We start from the raw sequence: 23,289 nt of genomic DNA, 5'->3' as shown, positions 1-23,289 counted from the left end.
AGGAAAATTCCTCACCCATTCTTTCAAAACAAACCTCTAAAAAGTTAAAAAGACCTCCTAACCTCCCACAATGGATAAACAAGTGATCAACCGTTTCCTCCGTTCCACAAAAAGGACATTCCCTCCCTACTTCTGGATTCAGGTGCGCCACGTGTCTGTTCGTAGCTATTATACCATACATCAGTCTCCACTGTAAATCTGCTGTACGCTTCTCAATAGGAGGTTTGTACAGAGATCTCCAGCATCCTCTGAAGCCTGGCCCAAACACTTCTGTCCACCTCCATGTTTTAACTCTTCTCAAAACAGTTTGATGAGACACTTTAACACACACAATGTATAATGCCTTTTTGCCAAGATCTTGAAATAATCCCAACTCTGGAGTTTTAAAGGACACAAAGGAGTCTTCACCCTCCGCCCTCTCCAGTGCAGCAGAGACCCGTATTGCTGGAAACCTGTAGCTCCATCCCTGCGAAGGCGCTCCCAATGCTTCTCTGCAGGCTCCAGGCAGCGCTGAGCGCACTTCATCCAGCATCCGACCCACCAGACGTAAAGAACGTAATCCTGTCTTGTGCTGAATTGAAACTGCCGTCATCCACCCATTGTCATCCCTTAGATGTTCGATCTTCGTACACCCCGCTCTGACCAGACAGTTCCTCACACTGCTTGAGGACAAAATGTTTGTTTGTATCAAAGAGTTATGAAACAGGGGTTCTCCCATAATCCAGTCCTGGGGTCGCAAAATCTCTCTGGTCACAGAAAACGTCCTGTTCCACACCTTTAGCATGGACTGGTAGAATGAAGTCAAATGATTCAAATCCAGCTCATTAACTTGCAGTAAAAACAGCTGCTTGTCGTATCCCAGATTCGATGTTCCTCTCAACAGAGCGCATGCCACACCCGTCCACCCTACGTCCTCCTCATACAAAAGTCTCTGCGCTGCCTGCAACCGAAAGGTGTTGATCCTGCTCCTTATTTCGATCAGACCTTGTCCCCCCTCTTGAGTTGGAAGATATAGAGCTGACGCAGGAATCCAATGCTGTCCTGACCAAAAGAACTCCACCAACTTTCTCTGGATACTTTTGACAATGTCATCTGGTGGCTCTAATAACTTGATTCCCGAAAAACAATTCCCGAACCCAAAAGACTCCAAGACTTTAAAAATGTACTCATGACCCACCTGATCAAAAGCTTTCTCCTGATCAATAGACAGAAATCCAACATTGCAATTTTCAATAATAGACACATCAATAACATCTCTTATTAAAAACAGATTGTCCATGATTGTACGACCCGGAATACAATAAGTTTGTTCTCCTTTGACCACAATGTGCAAGTATTTTTTTAACCTATTGGCTAAAACTTTTGCCAATATTTTATAGTCCGAGCACATCAAAGAAACAGGGCGCCAATTTTTTAAAAAACCCAGATCTCCATTTTTTGGTAAAAGGGAGATCACAGCCCTCTGACAGCTAGATGGTAACATTCCCTTTTCAAAACATTCACAACAAACTTCATAAAAATCTTCACCTAAAACAGTCCAAAAAGTCTTGTAAAATTCAGCAGGCAAACCATCTATTCCTGGCGCACGCCCTGTGGAGAGCTGCTGAACTGCATCTGAAAGCTCGTTAAGGCTGATCATGGTGTCAAGCTTTTTCTTATCCCCAGGTTGCAACTTTGGAAGTCCTTGTAATAGTTGTGCCATGTTCTCAGAATCACAGTCAGTATGTCCATACAAGTCAGCATAAAAATCCATAGCCATTTTCCTCATTTCTGTCGGATTAGATGTTAAGATTCCATTTTCCTTGCGCAGGTGAAGTATGCGCTTTTGCTGTGCAACTTTCCGCTCCAGATTAAAAAAATAAGAAGTGGGAGAGTCAATGTCCTTGATAGAAGAAATTCTTGCTCGAATTAAAGCGCCCTTCGCTCTTTCCTCTAAGATGGATCTTAATTCAAGTTTCTTATTCCTTAAATCATTAGATACACCCAAAACATTTACATCCATCACATTTTCCATATCAATAATTTCCTTCTCCAACTGCTCAATTTTCTTTTTAACACACACAGTAGTATTGTAGGAAAAATTTTGACAAAAAACCTTTATCTGTGTTTTCCCCAACTCCCACCATTGTGCTATTTTTTCAAAATTACCTTTATTCAACTTCCACAATTTCCAAAAATCACCAAACTTTTCACAAAAAGACCTATCCTGCAGCAACTTAGTGTTGAAATGCCAATAGAACTTGGGGCGTGTTAAAGTAATAATGTTAAAATCTATGATTGCAATATGATGATCCGAAAACCCGGTAGGGAAAATGTTAGCATTAGATACTCTATTCATGCTTGTTTTACTTATATATATTCGATCTAATCTTGCTCCAGTTACATTAGAATCTAGTATTTTAACCCATGTATACTGTCTAATTCTCTTATTCATGTTCCTCCACACATCCATCAAGTCAAACTCATTAATAATATTCTGAAGAGCATTACTAGACGGTGGATGAGACTCCTCTCTGTTCCTGTCTAACAGAAAATTTGTAGTGCAATTCCAATCCCCACCTAGCCTGGTTCTACCAGACTCTCGTACATTTCATTTGTACAGAGAGTCTGGCCTCGCTCCATTGAGAAACGTTTACTTCCTTGTAGGCGGGTTCTCTGTTAAAGTTCAAAACTATTGGATCTGCCCAGCGTCACTCAGGATCTGCCATAGCCAATCGCTAACGTGTGGTCGTGACGTATGTCATGCGCCGAAACCGGCTGGAAAGAACAAGTCCGAATTCCATATTCATAAATCTAAATATCTAAATGCTAAACCTCTCTTTCTTATATTTGTGAAAGAATTTTAAAAATACCTCTTTTCAATTAAGTTGTCTGAGAACAAAAAAAGCCTTAAAAACATTATCTGTTTGTAATTATTTTCCTTTTTTCAGTGTCATGTAATTCTCTTAACTTGTTCATGTTTATTTTATATTATCCCCCTACTGTTTTATTTTTGTTTTGTTTTTATTATTATTTTTTGTTTGTTTTTGTATTATGTTTTCTGTTATTACTTGTGTATTGTTTTAAGCAATAAAAAAAAACAAGTCCGAATGATCAGAGGATTATGTTTAGAATAAGATGTCTGTCAACGAGAGCTGCATGTTTTGTTCATCGAATTTAAGAGTTCAAGGAACAATTCTAAATTCTAAATGTATATTTGACACTAATGACAGTGATGTATTCAATCAACTGTCGAAGCTGGGTGTAATCATTAACAATACGCCGCTGCGGTCGTTTCGGATCTGCCGCAAATGCTGTAACGTTACAGTGATCATCGTGCACGCCGAGCTGCCCAGCACCAACTCCTAACCTTTCTGCCTCCCTCACTTGGTCCTACATTAGTGCAACAAGAAGAGACGACAACAACTATCGGCTTTGCATCCTATCGTTCGCCTTAGCTAACTCATTCACCACTAGCGGAGTGAGCTGGAAAATTAAACTTTTCCCGAATCATGGCCACCAACAACACTTAGCAAACATTGATCTTGCTCGGGCTTTAACTTCTGGATATTCGGCAGTTTTGCAACAACGGACCGAATAGATTTTCTCACGTCTTTCTCCGCTGCCATTACTGAACTCCAACTCAAACTGACGCGCTACATCAACGTCATCGTTCTCAGCCACTCCCTCTGTTCGCTGATTGGACCGGTAAAAAAATTATTTCTGGAAACCAAAGTCTACAGCACAATCCCAGACGTAGTACTGAAGGAAAATAAAATTGAGCGGAAGTGCGTAGGAGGGCGGAGCCAGGCTAATCCCCACCCATTATTATGCAAGAATCATTATCACATTTTCTTAATGCACTCTGCAACTTCCCAAAAACTTCCACACGATCTGAGCCATTGTTTGGAGCATAAACATTTATGAAAATAAATTTTAAGTAATTTATCTCCCCAGCAACCATTAAAACTCTACCCTTTTCTATCTCTTCAGTTGACAAAATTCTCAAGTTCAAATTTTTTGAAAAAAGAATAGCCACTCCAGCACTCAAGTTTGACCCGTGACTGAAGACGCTCTCCCCCTCCCACCATCTACACCACTCTACTTCATTATTACAATCTGTATGAGTTTCTTGCAAAAAAGAAACATTTACATTCTTAATATTAATTAATTCTGCCACCATTGCTCTCTTGCTCCTGTCTCTCCCTCCGTTAATATTTAAAGAGGCTACCCTTATCATCTCCATAGAAAATATAAAGAGAAAGAAAAGAGAGACAGAAAGAAATAAACAGTGTAGTAAAGCCATCCTGAGTGATATGCAAACCATTAATTCAATTATTTGAATTTACGTTTTATAGGGGTTTTATCCCTTCTCAGTTTTGTAAGAAACTTTTTTAAACGAAATCTCTTTCTCTGACTGAGTTCATCTTCTCCAACCTTCCTCTGCCAATAACGAACGGAAGTCTCAAACCTCTTCAGATCAGAAAAATGATTACTTACATCAACAGATTTTCCAAAGGTTTCGTCCAGAGTAGTATTAACATAAACCATGTGTCAAAAAAGGTGTTTTATGACTTTGATTTATGGTTCTGAGGTTCCCCTGTCTCTGATTTATGATGGGTCGCTGACAGGCTCCGGTATGTCTAGGCTGCGCGACGCCATGTGACATCCTCCGTGCCGATGTCCGGGGACTTTTAAAAAACAAACAAACAGATCAAACAGATGTTAAATTTTTGACTGGTTTTTACGACTGGGTTAACGAACTCACACCTCGCAACTTGCCATTGTAGTTTTTATGGTATGAGGTATGCCTTTTTCACAACTACGTCACTACCTACGTCTTTTGTTGCAGTTTTAAATAAGGTTAGGGGTTACACTGTTGAACACAGAAGACATTCTACGACTTTCCTGATACAATGGCTACTCCGAGAACTCCTAAAACCCCTAGAAAGGTTATGTGTATTTCGCCGACAAGAGGACCTGTTGAAATGAGAGAAGATCTAACTTTTGCTCCAAGGAAAAAGCTAAATGTTAGCTTGACAAGATTTCTTCATGAAGACAGTGCTCTTGTGAAACAGGATTTCTCAATGTCTGGTGGTCGTGTGGTGAGGTATGTGTTTGACAAGGTGATGCGTACTGTGAAACTCTACACAGGAGATGTTGAAGACGATTTTACATCACAGACCCCATGTGTGATTTTCCACAAGAAGGACTGGTTTCTGTTTTTCAACTACGTTTGGAGAGATTTGAACGACTGTGGTGATGATCCGTTGTACGTAGCCGAGTGGGATGGCTCAATTCCTGACACAAGATTTCGTGTGGTCGGGGACCATAGTAAAAAGTTACCAGACGATTGTGTTTATATTTTCTGCTGCAACAACAAGACAAAGCTCTGCGAACGTGCGTGGCCTGTTCGTGAATCTGAGCATCACTTGTGCTACGACATGAAATTTTTGTTTCAGTGGAAAGATGTTCGTACGCTTGACAACGTATTTACATGCATCGACAAGATGTTTAGATGGTGCGACATGTATGACCGTTACAGTTCTGTAAAGATTAAATTGTTTCACCCTGAGCAGGGCGTTACCAACGCTGAAGACCGCCTCTTAACCCCACCCACGTATTACAGCCATTAAAAACGCCTGCAGATCGGTACAATTGCTACATTCATTCACCATGTCTCAAGAATCTACAACAGTCTACTGCTACACCAACAACCCTGAGGCTCCCCCAGCGATGCCTGATGACAATGCTACGCCGCTGGAGCCCCACCCACAAACTTGCGACAACAGTTGGTTGGATAAATTTTGCATGGATCTTGGATATCACAACATGACCTTCCTTACAACACCATACGGCAACACTGGTGCAATAGCTGGAGCTGCGGCCCTTGCTGGAATTGACAACACAGACAGTTGTATCCACTCGGACGGATTCAAAATCATAAAAGCGACTGTTGTGGTCCTTCTGGAACACGTCATCAACAAAAAGCTGAAAGAAATCTGTTTGGGTTGTGAAGTGGATCACCCCAGTCAGATTAGACATTCCTGCCTGTTTGAACCGGGTCCCTATTTCTTTGACGCCTACTTTGAGGAACTGACACGTAATCTGGTGAAACCGGACCTTAAGCACATCGTTGCTCAAGCATTGAACCGTTGTGGTTTAAGGGTTCACCCCCAGAGGATTCAAGGTTCAGTGGAGGCTATTTTACATGAACTGCGTGACGAAGTTTTCATTGTGGAAAAGCTTCGTGAAGTCAGAGAGAAAGTTGTGGACGTCAGCAGCGAACAAATTGTCTATGACGCTGTGGACAGCTGGAAAGGTATTGTCCAAGTTGAGTGACTGTAACACCGACATGGGGAATACGTGTTTTGCAACAGGTCTGGCAAAGTGTCTACTTAAACAACGTATTAGATGTGAGATGACCGGCTTGTTGTATAAGATTATTAATGAATGTGCCAATGTATCTGTTACTGTAAACAGATGTGCTGTAGATACCAATCGTTTTACAAACCTCATGAAACAAATGTCTGTTGTAAGAACTGTGTCAAATGAATGGACAGATTTGATGCGTTTATGCGTTAATGCTGGTGAACCAATTTGTGTGACTATCAGAAAGATTTTAGACCTGATGACTGAATGCGGCAGCTGTATTAGAATAGCTGATATATTGTGCTTGTGTACATATGTGACTGATCTATGTGTAGACATATTGACAAGAAACAATCAGGCTGATGTTTGTGAAATTATTGAAACACTGGTTGATTACATTCTTGAAAAAAAACATTGTGATGTGTATACATTTTTTACACTACATTGATGCTGTATGATACCTTTGTTTTCTTTTACTGTTTAAGAAATAAAAACCCAAATTACTTAAACCATCTGTGTTATTCTTTTTGTGGAGCGTGAAGTGGAAACATGTCAGAAGAAATGAAAAAGACTTATTACACACCTTCTAACCCTGGTTCTTTAGGGGGGAAAAAACGCTTAAAAGAAGCTGTTTTAAAAGAAACGGGTGTTCGTTTAACCGATAAAGAGGTTTCAGACTGGCTCGCTGGCGAGGATGCATATACACTACACAGAACGGCCCCACTAAAATACAAAAGGAATCGGGTTTTTGTCTACGGTATCGACATGGAGTTCCAGGCCGATCTAGTCGATATGTCTGCATATGCCCCGGTAAATGACAACAACCATTTTTTGCTGACATGCATCGATCTCTTTAGTAAATATGCATGGACAAGGGCTTTAAAAAACAAGAGTGGTGTAGAGGTCTCTAAAGCTTTTGAATCCATACTGAAAGAGGGACGCGTACCACAGAAATTACAGACAGATAAAGGTAAGGAGTTTTTTAACAAACATTTTCAAAATGTAACAAAAAAGTACAATATAGCCCATTTCGCAACAGCCACAGAATTAAAGGCATGTGTTGTCGAGCGGTTTAATAGAACCTTAAAAGGTAGAATGTGGAGATATTTAACTGCTACAAACTCCAAACGTTACATCGACATACTTCAAGACATTACACAAGGATATAATGCGAGCCATCACAGAAGCATCAAGATGAGGCCGATTGATGTGGGGAAAGAAAACGAGTCTGTGGTGCTGCATAACCTATATGGTGATACCAGACCTCATAGTGTTAACCCCGTATTTAAATACAAGATTGGTGATGTGGTTCGAATTTCTAAAGTCAGAGGACCGTTTGCAAAAGGGTATGAGGAAAACTACACACAAGAGTATTTTACTATATCAGCGTGTATCCCACGAGAACCCCCTGTTTACAGATTGAGTGATAACGACGGGGATGTTATCGACGGCGTTTTTTATGCCGAAGAATTGCAAAAAATATTTGTCAGTAAAAACAAGACATTTAAAGTTGAAAAAATTTTAGATAAGAAGACGAAGGGTCGCAAAACATTAGTGCTGGTACAGTGGCTCGGATGGCCAGCGAAGTTTGCGTCATGGATCGACCAGAAAGAATTAGTTGATGTACAGAAGCCATAAATACAAACCACGCATACAGGATGCATACAGTTGTATAAAAACCAGACATGGCTGAGGGTGGATTTTATGTCACACTACCCTGCAACGCTTCGCAGTCTGTATACCCTAATAATAAAATCTCTAATTATAGAACAAGACTGGCTACCACTATAAATATAAAAGGAGAATGGGAGGTGGGGCTTGTTCAAATTGAATATCCTAGAAGCTGGTACACCTTTAACAGCAATGACGCCGTTTTCGAGATAAACATTGGACCCACCACGACCGATGGTGAAAAGTACACTAACAGCTTACGCCATGGTGTAGATGTGAAGAAGACCAGCTTATCGAAACTACGCATACCAATAAAAACAGGGTATTACGACAATGTCCCATCTCTAGTTAGTGTAATAAATGATTTAGTAGCGCCTCATGGGGAACTCGGTTATGACCGCGTAAAAAACAAAGTATTTCTGAAAGCAAAACCTAACATTTCAATGACCTTCCATGGAAAACTAGCCATTATTTTAGGATTGAAACCAGGCGTCCCTATAGGAGATTCTATTCTGCAAAAAACAAACCCTGAAAAAACTAATTATGAAAAGGATATTGTAACATATGCAATGCATCAGTCGGACATACACGGTGGTTTCTATACTCTTTATATCTACACGGACATTATCCGTTACCAATCAGTGGGTGATGCTTTTGTACCGCTCCTGGAGTGTGTACAAATAACAGGGGACAACAATAGCACAGTCAGTGTTCGATACGACAAACCCCACTACGCGTCTATCAACAAATCAGTCATCACAGATATTGTTATAGAAGTGAAGGACGATCAGAACCAGTACGTCCCATTTTCTTACGGGAAAGTGTGCATCAAACTTCACTTCAGGCCTGTAAAACACTTTGTTTAAAATGGCATATTTCAACAATCACAATGTTGACCCTATGCGTTACGTTGCCTATTACCAGAATCAGGCAGGCAGCGGGCTCCCCGGGTATGCAGGAGGTGGAGTCATGTATGGGGCTGGTTTGGGGGGGATTTTTCGGGGGCTCTTTAGAATGGCTATACCCCTACTAAGACGAGGATTTAGCATAGCCAAGCCGCATCTTAAATCAGCTGCAAAAAACATACTAAGTGACGTTGTTAGTGATACGTTATCAAGATCTTTTAACAACAACTATGATGCTCAAGACGGATCCGGACTAATGGTAATGGCTCGCAAAAGAGCATCTAGGCCGCCAGGGGTGCGGAGGAGTGGCCAGAAGCAGAAGAAAACAAAACAACCTCCCAAGAAAACATCAGTTGTAAAACGCAAGCGCAAGGAGACAGCTAAGCGTACTGCTTCAAAAAGATCAAGGAGCTCTGTTAAAACAATATTTTAAATCATGGCGTTACTACACAACATGTCAGAAGAGTGTTTAAAGACTGAACTGGATCTGTTTACTGTACCACTAACTCAAACAGCAATTGAAAAAAACACTTATATAGAAGTTCCACCACTATCAGCGATATCCGACACATCTCCGCTGGAATTTTTTATTGCGGGGAATGGGGAGGATTACATAGATCTAAACAGCACACTACTTTTTTTGCGCCTCAAAATCACTAATCCTGATGGGACGGATATTGCAGACGGAGATCCCGTAGGTCTTGTGAACTATCCTGGATCTACAATTTTTTCACAAGTGGATGTGTCGCTTGGAGATCGGCTTATATCACAGAGTTCTAGCACATACCCATACCGCTGTATGATAGAATGTCTTACCAATTATGGTAAAGACGCCCTTGAAACGCTTTTCTCAGCAGGGCTCTTTTACCTGGACACTGCGGGCCATATGGATGTGGCTGACCCGGCTGGGGGAAATCGCGGGCTGACAAAGAGAGCAGCCTTCACCAACGCTAGTAATGTGGTCGAACTACTCGCGCCTGTTCACAGTGACATCGTCTTTCAGGAAAAACTATTACTTAATGGATTAGATCTTAAAATTAGAATGACTAGAGGTAAGGATGAATTCTGCCTGATGAGGAGCAACGCTACAGCCTATAAACTAAACATCCTGTCTGCGTCGCTATTTGTGAAAAAAGTGTCTGTGTCGCCAGCTGTGAGACTGGGGCATGCACAAGCTCTACTCTCAACCACAGCCAAATACCCCATCGACAGAGTGTGTCTGAAAAACTTCTCAATACCTGCAGGCTCACGTGTCTGCAATCAAGAAAACTTGTTCTTAGGAACTCTGCCAAAATCTCTGGTTCTAGCTATGGTTGATAATGATGCATTTGTGGGTGCCTATAATAAAAACCCATTTGCGTTTAAAAACTATGATTTAGAATTTCTGGCCATTTATCTGGATGGGCAACAGTACCCAGCGAAGCCTCTGCAACCTGAATATGAAAATGGTTCTGCAGTGGCCCGTTTTAGACAGCCGCTACCACGTACGATTAACTTAATTGTTTATGCATTGTTTGATAGTTTGATAGTTTGATTGTTTGATAGGTTTTGATCAATACACATCCTTCAGGACTCCCAGGGGAACACTGGTTGGCTATCTACATAAATGAGGATGGTGTAGGATGTTTTTTCGACAGCTTCGGTAATAAACCAGATTATCATGGTTTTCCGCCGATTATCAAAAACTTTTTAAAGCTCAACTCTAGTCAAGTACTACATTCAACTGTGCAAGTCCAAGATTTTTCATCAGATACATGTGGACAACATTGTGTGTTCTTTCTCTACCACATGGCAAAGGGATTTGATTATGATTATGTGATGAAATTGTATACCAACGACTTTATTAAAAATGACAAAAAGGTGTCAGCATTTGTGAGAAAACTAAAACAAGCACCATGTAGTGAAAATGTTTTTAAATGTGTTCAGTGTGTACAAATGGGTGAAATGTTCATGTCTCATGCTTAATATTTTAATAAAAACAACTAAAGAACGGAATTTTGTTTCTTTATCCCCACTTTTATTACACATACATCACATCATAAGTTCTCAAAAAAAAAAGAGAGAAATTGAGAACACAATACATACAAACTGTTAGTTTAAAAACTTAACCACCGACTCGGGTCTTTCTGTTTCTTACTCCTCTTAGATGATCCTGTTATAGACGTGGTCGATTTGGTTTTGAAAGAGTTAATTGCATGTCTGACATTGTGGTTTGGTACCACAGAGTATGGCAAATTTAAACTAGCAAAAGCCTCCAGAAATTCACGCCACCCGCCAGGTCTCCGCTCGTCAACAATCTTTTGTGGAGCCGTGACGCTTTTAACTAAGTCAAGCATGTGTGAACCAGGGATTGTTCTGCCTTTAAACACAAACTCTCCCGACTCAGTCCATGAAGTAACATCTTTAGTTTTAGACATTTTATCTAAAATGTAACGAACATTTTTCACACTCCTCTGTGGAATATTTTTTAAAATCTCATCTGAAAAATCACCTAAATCGTCATGGGCACGCACATGGCCTGGTGCGGGTGGGTCTTCTTTTTCAACATTACTAGGCTGTGGTAGCCTTAATGTTAATGTACCGGATTCTCTATCCCCTTGTCTAGTGAGTGTTAAAAACCGCTGCAAAACACCTGTGTACATCTTAGCTTTTTCATGGTGATCCAGATCAGACCTGTGCAAAATATTTCTTATAGTCATGTCCAGGTCATTCTCCACAACCTGTTGTATAGACTCACGGGTGTTAGAGGATTTCAGCTTATCCAACTGGTGTTGCGGTACTAAAAACATCTTCTCGGCATACTCCATCACCAAACTTATTTAGATGTAACCAAACTGGTTATAAACGGGATTGCCGCACTTAGCAAAGGTAGTAGAAATCCTCCTTGTTGGTTGATTAACCGTCTTTTACGTCTAACTCCAACCTTTTTATCTGCAACAATTTTGATCTCACTTCTTCTTCTCTTCAGTTTCTGATATTGCTGTGGTGTTAGCGGAATATTACCGTGGACTACGTTAAGAGCTACTTCACACAATGTCACAATGAGTTCGTCTGCAGCCGCCTCTAAAATAACGCGTCTTTGTTTAGGCGTGGCTTTTAATAACAATTTTAAAAGAGGTAGGTTTCTTAAAAGTCTTGCAGACATTTTCAAATCTCTCTGTCAATGTTTTCTTTTCTGAATGTACACAACTGGATGTTGTGACAGAATATCTGTTCTGAGACGGTACTGTTCTGGTGTTTTCGCTTTAAAGTCAATCAATAGATACCCGAAAGGGGTGCTGGTAGCATTTTCATAACACTCCATAAAGTATTTTGTGTTCCTGGGGTACATCTGCCGCGCTAAGACATTAATTTGGGTATTGTCTCTAGGGTTTTTAAACAATACCAAATAATTAGTGTTCAAACTGATAGTCCTACTGGATTTACCTTGAAAAAATAAGTTTTGTACGATATATATTGCACTCAAGCTTCTATGGTGCACATAGTTGGTAAACAAACGTTCAACTTCTGAATTGCTGCTAGCATCTTTCATAACATCATCCAATATCACAAAATTGGTCTTGTTGGTGGGAAACAAGCGATCATCATTCAGAGTCTGCGGTATACCTTCAATAAATTTAATATCATACAGTTTCAACAATTCATCATACATAGGTTGCCAGCAGTCATAAATGTACACAATGTTTTCAATTTTTTTAGAAATTACACTTTTAGCATTTTCCAACAACTTTTTTACAAAAAATGTTTTTCCTGAGCTAGAAGGACCGCTTAACACACATGAAAAAGGATGTTGTAATCTAAAATCAAAACCATTCGGGTCTACCACACCCCGGTGCCCAAAAACGTTGTCAGTACCCATATGGTAGCGTAGTTAGGTCGGGTAGCAGTACACGCTTGTTGTATACGACTTTAAATTTTTTCACAACTGACTTGTTGTGCAATGTGAACTGCTTTTTGTTCCTCACTATACTGTCGGTGTACGCGAGAATGTGATTACTGTCACCCCGCCCCCTCACATATTGATCGACAAGCCCAATTAATGTGTCTAACCTAATGGTCTCGGAGTTTACAGCATTCAGTGTGATGCCTTTGGCCTTCATACAGACCTTACCCTTAGCAGTTCTGTACCCGTAACTTTTCGGACCACTTGCCGAAAATTCCACAATATGGTCTCCATCCCCAACTTCATCAGTAAGGTCACCAAGATATGGCCCCAGTGGGGGCTCATATTCACCCTCTTTAGACGTGAACACAACACTATCTGTGTCGCAATAAAGCAGTCTATCACCCAACCTGTCCATAAGATCATAAAGTTCTAACCGCGCGTGGGCCGTTGTAAAAGCCCCGAGAAAGACGTTAATGTCACGAGTCTGGGTCCCTTTCCCATTTGCGTAAGCCCACTGAACGATTGCAACAGTGTCTGACACAAATGAGAAATGCTTGAGGTCATACTCAGTGCCAAAAATGTATCGGGCAAACTGTTCGGGGTCTGTTAGTATTTCGGTTGTCGGTAACTCCTCGCGCATACTGAACCTCCCCCACAAAGAGTTAAGCAGTAGCTTCATGATGGATCTACGTGCAGCATTAAACTCAATCTTGTCCAGATTCAGCTTAATCCCTTCTTTCTCAAAGTAATCTCTAACATACGATTCTTTGTCGGCGTCGGTCACAACGTCTTTTGGAAAACCTGAACTTTCCTGTTTGAACTGTAAAAATGTTTTAACATAATCACAAAACAATGTTTCAGAGCGTTGGGGAAAATGCCAGACCTCATCGATTTTTGTCACTACATAACCCTTCTCAACGGCTTTTAACAGTTCAATGCTAACCCAGCACCCATGAATTGATCTTTCCTCATTAGTATGCACACACGGGTGTGTCTGGTTCTGCTGTTCAGCACACGTGCGGCAAAGAGGGAACATTAACTTACCCCCGGTCCTATAAGGCAGTACGGGGTGAAGCAACTTCCGTGGCGGAAGGACTGTTGCCTTGACGAGTCCGTAATAATCTTCAAGTTTTTGAAAATCCTTGTGTATTATTTCCGGATGCCCAATTGGGTAACATTTTCGAGCCTGACAGTAGGGATATAGTGATGTAAAGTCAACATACCTAATCCGCTCGCCCTCCGCAACTTTGTGATACAGTTTTAATGCGTTCGTTCGGCCGCCGAATAGAGCTTCACGGGGTTTCAATCTTTCAGTGTGTTTGTAAGTGGACATGAAATCCATAACTGCAACATCACTCTGTTTAGCGCGCATCCATGCACATTCCCAAATCACCTCGACCTGAAGACCGTACGCACGCTCCAAAATTTCAATCTTGTCGTCGCATTGTCTTCTCAAAACGCCATAAGGCACTTTTGATAAAGGGTTTAGGTCGTTGGGGTTATAACATCGTTCACAACCATGAAAGAAACACCCGAGAAATTCGAATGCTTTTTTCACGTAGCCATCGTCGTAGAAACCATCCACATAGTATTTCCCAAATGACGCCTCACCGGTGTTTAAAGCATGTTGAATTTCTATGCCCCGTGATTTTCGGATGAATTCGAGCCATTCAATTGAAATGTTCGAATATGTTTTGTTCTGGTTGGTGTACGCATTGTTACGTGTCAGAGCTATTGTGTCTTTTGGGATGTAGTGTGTTTTATATGTGGCCATACATGTTGCTGCCAAAGTGGTGTAATTAAATGGATCAAGGCCTGTACACAAAATGAATTCGTCGCGGTACTTCATGCATGCCTCCCTCAGCAAAACGACATCGTTTTTACCATAAAGCGCGAGTTCTTTTTTAAAATCGAACACTTTGTCAGATATGGTATTGTACCAATCATCAAACGCAGCCCTGTCTTGGTTCGACATTGTCGCATACCCGTAAAATTTCTTGTCAGGGTACGGGCCTATGTAGTTGTCATTTTCAACGCGGTTAAAGTGGTGCGGAAAATACCCCTTCTCTGCATTAGTCAGATTAAATGCAACGGGTGTCTTGGCCAGACGCATGGGTATGAAGGAATATGTATCAATAAAACGTTGCTTGAAAGCTGTGTCATACATTAAGATTAGCCTGCAACCTTGCATTGTGATTTTAGGAGCAATCCCCATCTTAGTAAAGAATTCCAAAATTATGAAATTGTCAAATCCTGCTGCATTGTGGGCTAGCCATGTGTAATTAAGGTAACGTGGTTGTCTGAATTTTTTAACGAGACGATCCACACAATCGGTCCCTTCAGCCACGAATTCCTCGCCATTAAACGTGATAGCACATACAAAATTGGCAACGTGTTTACCATTTTCATAACGGGTCTCAAAATCGTAGAAAATGTAACGATCGTTCGGCATCTCCGGCTTAACTGGTTGGATAAAACACTGATGCATACCATCGGTGACCAAACTCTCACCACAGTGCACACAACGATCTGCAGGGCATTTATGGGGTTTGGGTTTAGTACCGCTGACATGGTAACGTCTATTACATTTACCGCAATATTTAGTCACGTCGCACTGCGCGTATTGCATACCCCGAGGTGGTTTTTTATGCATCTCGAAACAATAGTTAGACTTACAGTAGCGCAGGCAGTCGCCGCAATGTTTTGGCTTTTTGGGGTGTTTATGACATTCCGGGTCATTACAGACATCGCAGATGTACCGACATCTGTGATCTCTCCTACAGGTGAATCCTCGGTGGCAGAACTCACACACGTATGGGGTGCCAATAAATGCACGTAGATTTTTAATCATAAAATAATGATTGTCATGCAGGTACAAAAATACTGTTTTAGGATGCGGATCGTCTGTGTTTGTATACTTCTCCAAAACACCCGTATCAGACCGATAGAAGACAACTATTTTAACGCTCAGCATCTGTTCAAACCGTCTGATGTCATTAAACGCTATCTTGTATTGATCACCATAGCCAGCTGACTTCTGTATTGAAGATGCTACAGACTCAAGCTCTACGTGTGGTTTCTGTGGATTTAGGAAATGTGCCAGACAGATTGCAAAACAAAGATTGTTTGAAATGTTCGTGGGACAGAACAGATTAAGTCTGTTTTTGGTAATCACTTCATTGTGGGCAAGATCACGGATCTTTCGATAAACACCGCCGTGTTTACTTCTCGCTATCGACAGTCTTAAATTCAATCTCTCATCAAACTGTACGTCAGAGTTGCTCTGCATTATTTTTTCAAGGTCGTTTATAAATAGATCTACACTATAACCATTGCTACCCGTCAAAAGTGTACTAACATCTGATGTCAAACTCGACCCCCTCAACGTGATGCTGATTAAACATCCGTCTCCGCCTAACAGTTTGGAAAACTCCACAATTTCAGAAAGTGTGTCATGTAAAAACACTGTGTAGGCTGCTAAATCTGTCGAAGATATCTCTCGCAAATTTATAAGCCTGTGGACTTCCAGACCATTGAACCGTGCTCGTGGCAGTACCGTGTACCCACTAACATCACCACCTACTGTTACAAGTGATTCTATATCTCTATCTGTGAGACCCATATTGGGCGCTTCAGGGTTGAGTGTGCGATGTGTCTGTGTACCTGGGCCCTCGCCTGACTGGTGAAAAGACACAAGATGATCAAATGCAGAATTTGGTTCTGGAGGAGGTTCTAACACCTCTCCTGCTTGTTGGGTATTTACAACATGTTCAAAATCATTATTTGGGTCAGGATCCTCATCGGATATTGATCTCACGATGTTTAATAATTCTACCAACGTATCAGTTGAAGACTCAGACCTATTCATATCCTCCACAGTCTGTATTAAATAGAGCAATGTTTCTGTGTTACTGCACTGTTCGAGGGGCACCACGCTACCATCGTTTCGTCTAAACCTAGCTACCGGACCCTGATCAAAACCATCTGGCTCCCGACAACGTTTAGGCATTTTTAAATCAGATCTTTTTTATTTTATTTATTTAAATCACATGTAGCAACACCTTAAAAACTATGGATAATAAACCCTGTGTCCATACAGTAAAAAAAAGATAGAATGAAAAACTGACAAATGTTGAAGAAAAAAAACAAAACAAAAAAAAACATAGTATGCAAAATATGTATATATATATAAAATGTTGTCAACTCACCCAAGTTTCTTTTTAAGCATGAGAACCAGTTGCTTTAACAATTCTGTAGTCAGGCATTGTTCTCTGGCTACTTTTTGAACAGTACCACTATGCAACCGTTGCGCTGCTATGCATTGTTTAAGCCAAATTCCCTGTTGTTGTTGTGTTGACTCATAAGCATCTAAACGTCTCTCAATGGCATTAAGGCGTTTGTCAAAACGTACCTCGAAGGCATTCAATGCGGTCTTGACAGAGTCCTGTATCAGTCCGGCTATGTGCTGATTGTCTATAAAGGGTTGTGATTCCTGTTTGTAAGCCTCCTGATTTGAAGGCAGCTGTTCAGGGTCGGATTCCTCCACGACCACGACCCGTTCGCTGGTTGGAACAGACTGCGGTGTTTCTTTAGGGTCGTTTGTAAAAACACAGCCGTCCCACGATTGTATCAGACCCTCACTCCAGCTCTGAACATCATTTATATCGGGAACTACGACCACCTCTGTTAAGAAGTAGAAAAGGGTGCAAACAAACAAAAAAAGTTAGTACAAATGTGTTAATATTATAATGATAACAGTAATATTAATATTAACTATATTTTCTAAGACTAAAAATAAAATAAAAATCAGTCTGGTACTAATGTAACATTAAAAAACAATACGTATTGTCAAATTCTCTCTCTCTCTCTCTCTCTCTCTCTCTCTCTCTCTCTCTCTTTATATATATATATATATATATATATATATATATATAAACAAACAATCAAACAAGACCATGCTAATATGGAATGGCACAGCAGCCTAAAATCATCATGTCTACACTTTTTTTACACACAGTTCTCCAATGGTGTAATGTATGATAACAACAGTTCTAAACTAGCGTATTGGCACATTATACATCCACAAACACATTCGACCTCTCACTATCACATTCAAATAAACAATATTTATCTTTCTGATTTAGTGTGAACAGAAAACAATCCATCAGCTTTTGTTCATTACTTACTTTTATCAGCTGATCGTCTTGGCTTTTTTGGGGCAGATGTCTGTGGTACGTCTCTCGATGACCCATCAGCAGAAGCTTTTGCGTCCGCATGGGACACCACAGCAGCTTTACGTTTCAACTTATTTTTCGGTTTCGCCACTATGCCCTTCAAACTAGGCTTATCTGGATCATTCACACGTTCAGACACACCGACATTGCTCACAACGTTTGATAAACCATCTGTAAATACATGTGTTAAAGTTTTAAAACAAAATCAACAAACCATAGCAGCATAACATTGTTTGATAAAGCCGAATCACAATGCACATACCCAGGGGAATAACTTCAACGTTAGCAGACTCGCAGCTTCGCGGTGGTGCATGTACTAAGGCCTTGATAGTCACGCGTTTCGGCCCTGGTAAAAACAAAAAACCCAGAGAAGATAAGATATTTTTCACACAGTCACAACACTGTTTAAACACGGGTGTAACAACATTTAACAATACCTGCCACAAGTGCTTCCGTGATCGCTCGTGAAGAGGCAACAGCTTTGTGCGTAGCAGCAGCTGTGCTAGGTCTAGCCACGCCTCCTGACGAAAACAAAACAAAACATCATCCGTCACACACACGCACACAAACACACACACACACACAACGTATGCAACATTTAAACATAATTATACGTACCGCCGGCTTGATTTAGGAAATTAATCTCCTCAACAAGATCGAAGAGACTCAAACTTTCACCATCTGAAGCGGGCAGATAAAACCTTAAGTAAGCAATAGAACAGCGACGCTCGTAAACAAAAATAATGTTTCTTAACAATGTTACTAAATAATAAAAAACACTCACTGTTAGAACAGGATTCCATCTTCTTGCACTCACGATTCCAACAACACAATATGGCTTGGAAAATAGTTTGAGAACGAGAATAAACAGCGGTGATGCTTGACACGAGACACACACACTAGTACGCTTCAGTGACTGTGCTCGCGTTCAACACACATTTATACACGCAGGTTTTGGCGAAGTGTGAAAAGGGGCCTCCCCAGCAGACAGAATACACAACGACATAACATCTCGCGCAGGTAGAGGGCCAATAAACCCGGAAGGCCAAGGGCCAGACACCTTTCTTTTACACCTCTGACCCAGGATGTCAACGCAGGAGGATGTCACATGGCGTCGCGCAGCCTAGACATACCGGAGCCTGTCAGTGACCCATCATAAATCAGAGACAGGGGAACCTCAAAACCATAAATCAAAGTCATAAAACACCTTTTTTGACACATGGTTTATGTTAATACTACTGTCCAGGAATTTGTTTATTTCATCTAGAGAATAAACCTGCTCACAGCTTACTTGCGAAACATCTGACATGTCTGAGAAATCAGACAACCCACCACCATCATCATCATCATCATCATCATCACCACCACCACCATTGCCATCATCATCCATTCCCTCATCAACCATTTCTGATTGCACCTTCTTAATCAAAGATACTATCTTTCCTCTTTCCAAAACATCACCTTTCAAACCGCTTACGTCATCATTCGTCTGGCTTGTATTCTCTGAACTCTCCACAGTATCACCCTGCTCAGGCCCCTTTACCACAGTATCACTCTGTCCAGACCCTTGTACCACAGTGCTTCTCTCAACAGCCACATCAGTTACAACATTAACTCTCTTCATTTTTCCCTGTTTTGTCTTACTACCAGAAGCTTCCTCTGTATCTTTTTCATTATTAGTGGATGGATCTTCTACTATCATTCCTTCCTTCAAATTTGAATCCACATTCTGAACCTCATTATTCACCACTGCTGCTTCATTTGGTACACTACTCTTTTGTACTTCATTTTCATTCCTCTTATCTGAAGTATTGCTAGGGCCTGCTTCATTCTCTAGTTCAACTCGATGAGGACAAGACAGCCTGACATGTCCAATACTCCCGCAATCAAAACACCGCATTTCTCCCGTGCTCGCGTACATCATGTACGACTTGCCCTCAAAAACACATCGAAAAGAGATATTCAGCGTCGGTTCTTTTAGAAACATATACACCTGTCGCCTAAATGACAACACATGCTTTAAAGCGGCATTCTTACAACCAAGTGAAACCGTTCTAATTCCACTGGCAAGTTTCCCAAATCGAGAAAGCTCTCGCTCAATGTCGGCATCGGGAATAAAAGTCGGAACGTTGGAAACCGTCACCTTCGTCGTGATTGAAACTAAGGGTTGAACAGAAACAAATGTGCCACTTACCGATATCCCGCTCTCGATCAAACCATGAACCAGATTTTCTTCCTTCAAAAATACCACTACGGCCTTGTTCATCCGAGACGCCGAAATGATATTCTCATGGCCCACGCGCTCTGCCACGTCCAGTAACACATCCTCTACAGGCACACCTGAATGGGTCACACACCTAATCCCATGCCGGAGCGACAGGCCTGACGCCTACCTCCGACACGAGACAACTCTCGCGGAAAACAAACTCAGTTTTTTTTTTTTTTTTTTTTTTTTTTTTTTTATTAAAACTTTTTTTCCTTTTTCAATTAAAATAATCGAATACAAGAAAAAAGCAAGAAATAGTGAAAAATTTGAAAAGTTCCTCTCACCTAGATCACCCTCCCATGCATTCCCTTCCCAATTCCCAGCATGCACCAGAGAGAGAGAGAGAGAGAGAGAGAGAGAGAGAGAGAGAGAGAGAGAGAGAGAGAGAGAGAGAGAGAGAGATAGGTAGGTTCATTAGTACATACAGAATGGCAGTTTGGCAGTTTGATTGAGTCTAGGGCTTCAAGGTGTTTAGATTTGAATTTTTGAATTTTTGGCAGTTGGTCAGTTTGAAAATCTCAACATTCCGCAATGTTAAGTCAATGGGATTTTCAAATGTTTTTTTCCGAGTTTTGATCGTCATTTTTAGGAAAACCGTAAGTCCGATCAGTTAGAAAAGATATAGCACACTAAGTCAGAACAGTTTGAGTGTCTGAGCCGAGTTTGGAGTATGTGGAGTTAAAGCTCTAGGAGGAGTTAGAGTCTGAAATTTTAGTGCTCATAAAAAGAATAATAACTAAAAAAAATTTGATGAGACAAACTTTAAGTTGGCTTGAGAAAGCCGGACCAGAGAGTTTGAAGAAGTTTAAAGTAGTTTGAAGTCGGATAGATGGATTAGTTAGAAAAGAAAAGAAAGATTAGTTAGATAGACAGAAAGACTGGTTTCACTGAAAGAAAGATTAGTTAGAAAGAAAGAAAGATTAGTTTAAAAAGAGATAAAGAAAGAAAGTTTAGTTAGAAAGAAAGAAAGAAAGATAGATTAGTTAGAAAGAAAGATAGATTAGTAAGAAAGAAAGAGATTAGTTAGAAAGAAAAAAGAAAGACAGATTAGTTAGAAAGAAAGAAAGACAGATTAGTTAGAAAGAAAGAAAGATAGATTAGTTAGAAAGAAAGAAAGAAAGAAAGAAAGATCAGTTGGAAAGAAAGAAAGAAAAAAGAAAGAAAGATTAGGTAGAAAGAAAGATAAGTAAGACAGATAGAAATATGGATTAGTTAGAAAGAAAGAAAGAAAGAAAGAAAGAAAGAAAGAAAGAAGAAAGATTAGTAAGAAAGAAAGAAGAAAGATTAGTTAGAAAGAAAAAAAGAAAGAAAGAAAGAAAGAAAGAAAGAAAGAAAGAAAGAAAGAAAGAAAGAAAGAAAGAAGAAAGATTAGTTAGAAAGAAAAAAAGAAAAAATTAGTTAGAAAGAGAGAAAGAAAAAAGAAGAAAGATTAGTTAGAAAGAAAGAAAGAAAGAAAGAAAGAAAGAAAGAAAGAAAGAAAGAAAGAAGAAAGATTAGTTAGAAAGAAAGAAAGAAAGAAAGAAAGAAAGAAAGCAAGAAAGAAGAAAGATTAGTTAGAAAGAAAGAAAGAAAGAAGAAAGATTAGTTAGAAAGAAAGAAAGAAAGAAAGAAAGAAAGAAAGAAAGAAAGAAAGAAAGAAAGAAAGAAAGAAAGAAAGAAAGAAGAAAGATTAGTTAGAAAGAAAGAAAGAAAGAAAGAAAGAAAGAAAGAAAGAAAGAAAGATTAGTTAGAAAGAAAAAAGAAGAAAGATTAGTTAGAAAGAAAGAAGAAAGATTAGTTAGAAAGAAAGAAAGAAAGAAAGAAGAAAGATTAGTTAGAAAGAAAGAAAGAAAGATTAGTTAGAAAGAAGAAAGATTAGTTAGAAAGAAAGAAAGAAAGAAAGAAAGAAAGAAAGAAAGAAAGAAAGAAAGAAAGAAAGAAAGAAAGAAAGAAGAAAGATTAGTTAGAAAGAAATAAAGAAGAAAGATTAGTTAGAAAGAAAGAAAGAAAGAAAGAAAGAAAGAAAGAAAGAAAGAAGAAAGATTAGTTAGAAAGAAAGAAAGAAAGAAAGAAAGAAAGAAAGAAGAAAGATTAGTTAGAAAGAAAGAAAGAAAAGTTAGAAAGAAAGAAAGAAAGAAAGAAAGAAAGAGAGAAAGAAAGAAGAAATATTAGTTAGAAAGAAAGAAAGAAAGAAAGAAAGAAGAAAGATTAGTTAGAAAGAAAGAAAGAAATATTAGTTAGAAAGAAAGAAAGAAGAAAGATTAGTTAGAAAGAAAGAAGAAAGATTAGTTAGAAAGAAAGAAAGAAAGAAAGAAAGAAAGAAAGAAAGAAAGAAAGAAGAAAGATTAGTTAGAAAGAAAGAAAGAAAGAAAGAAAGAAAGAAAGAAAGATTAGTTAGAAAGAAAGAAAGAAAGAAAGAAGAAAGATTAGTTAGAAAGAAAGAAAGAAAGAAAGAAAGAAAGAAAGAAAGAAAGAAAGAAAGAAAGAAAGAAAGAAAGAAGAAAGATTAGTTAGAAAGAAAAAAGAAAGATTAGTTAGAAAGAGAGAAAGAAAAAAGAAGAAAGATTAGTTAGAAAGAAAGAAGAAAGATTAGTTAGAAAGAAAGAAAGAAAGAAGAAAGATTAGTTAGAAAGAAAGAAAGAAAGAAAGAAAGAAAGAAAGAAAGAAAGAAAGAAAGAAAGAAAGAAAGAAAGAAGAAAGATTAGTTAGAAAGAGAGAAAGAAAAAAGAAGAAAGATTAGTTAGAAAGAAAGAAGAAAGATTAGTTAGAAAGAAAGAAAGAAAGAAGAAAGATTAGTTAGAAAGAAAGAAAGAAAGAAAGAAAGAAAGAAGAAAGATTAGTTAGAAAGAAAGAAAGAAAGAAAGAAAGAAAGATTAGTTAGAAAGAAAGAAAGAAAGATTAGTTAGAAAGAAAGAAAGAAAGAAAGAAAGAAAGAAAGAAAGAAAGATTAGTTAGAAAGAAAGAAAGAAAGAAAGAAGAAAGATTAGTTAGAAAGAA

General features: G+C 39.4%; 1 long non-coding RNA gene across 2 annotated transcripts in view; it reads left to right on the top strand.

The window, feature by feature from the left end:
- LOC130075373 (uncharacterized) overlaps nt 1-23,289 on the top strand; it is a 37,089-nt gene that overhangs the window by 8,216 nt on the left and 5,584 nt on the right. Inside the window, exon 2 of one of the 2 annotated variants that reach the window (XR_008805472.1) lies at nt 21,479-21,499. The exons of the other annotated variant lie outside the window; for it this stretch is intronic. This is a non-coding gene — a long non-coding RNA (uncharacterized LOC130075373). The remainder of the gene's footprint in view (nt 1-21,478; nt 21,500-23,289) is intronic. 2 annotated transcript variants of the gene reach the window in all.

This window comes from Rhinichthys klamathensis, unplaced genomic scaffold, assembly GCF_029890125.1.
Source record: "Rhinichthys klamathensis goyatoka isolate OS25496 unplaced genomic scaffold, OSU_Roscu_1.1 h1tg000578l_1, whole genome shotgun sequence".
Taxonomy (NCBI): Eukaryota; Metazoa; Chordata; class Actinopteri; order Cypriniformes; family Leuciscidae; genus Rhinichthys; species Rhinichthys klamathensis.
The sequence above is the reverse complement of the archived record's forward strand: the minus strand, read 5'-3'. Positions and strand labels throughout refer to the sequence as shown.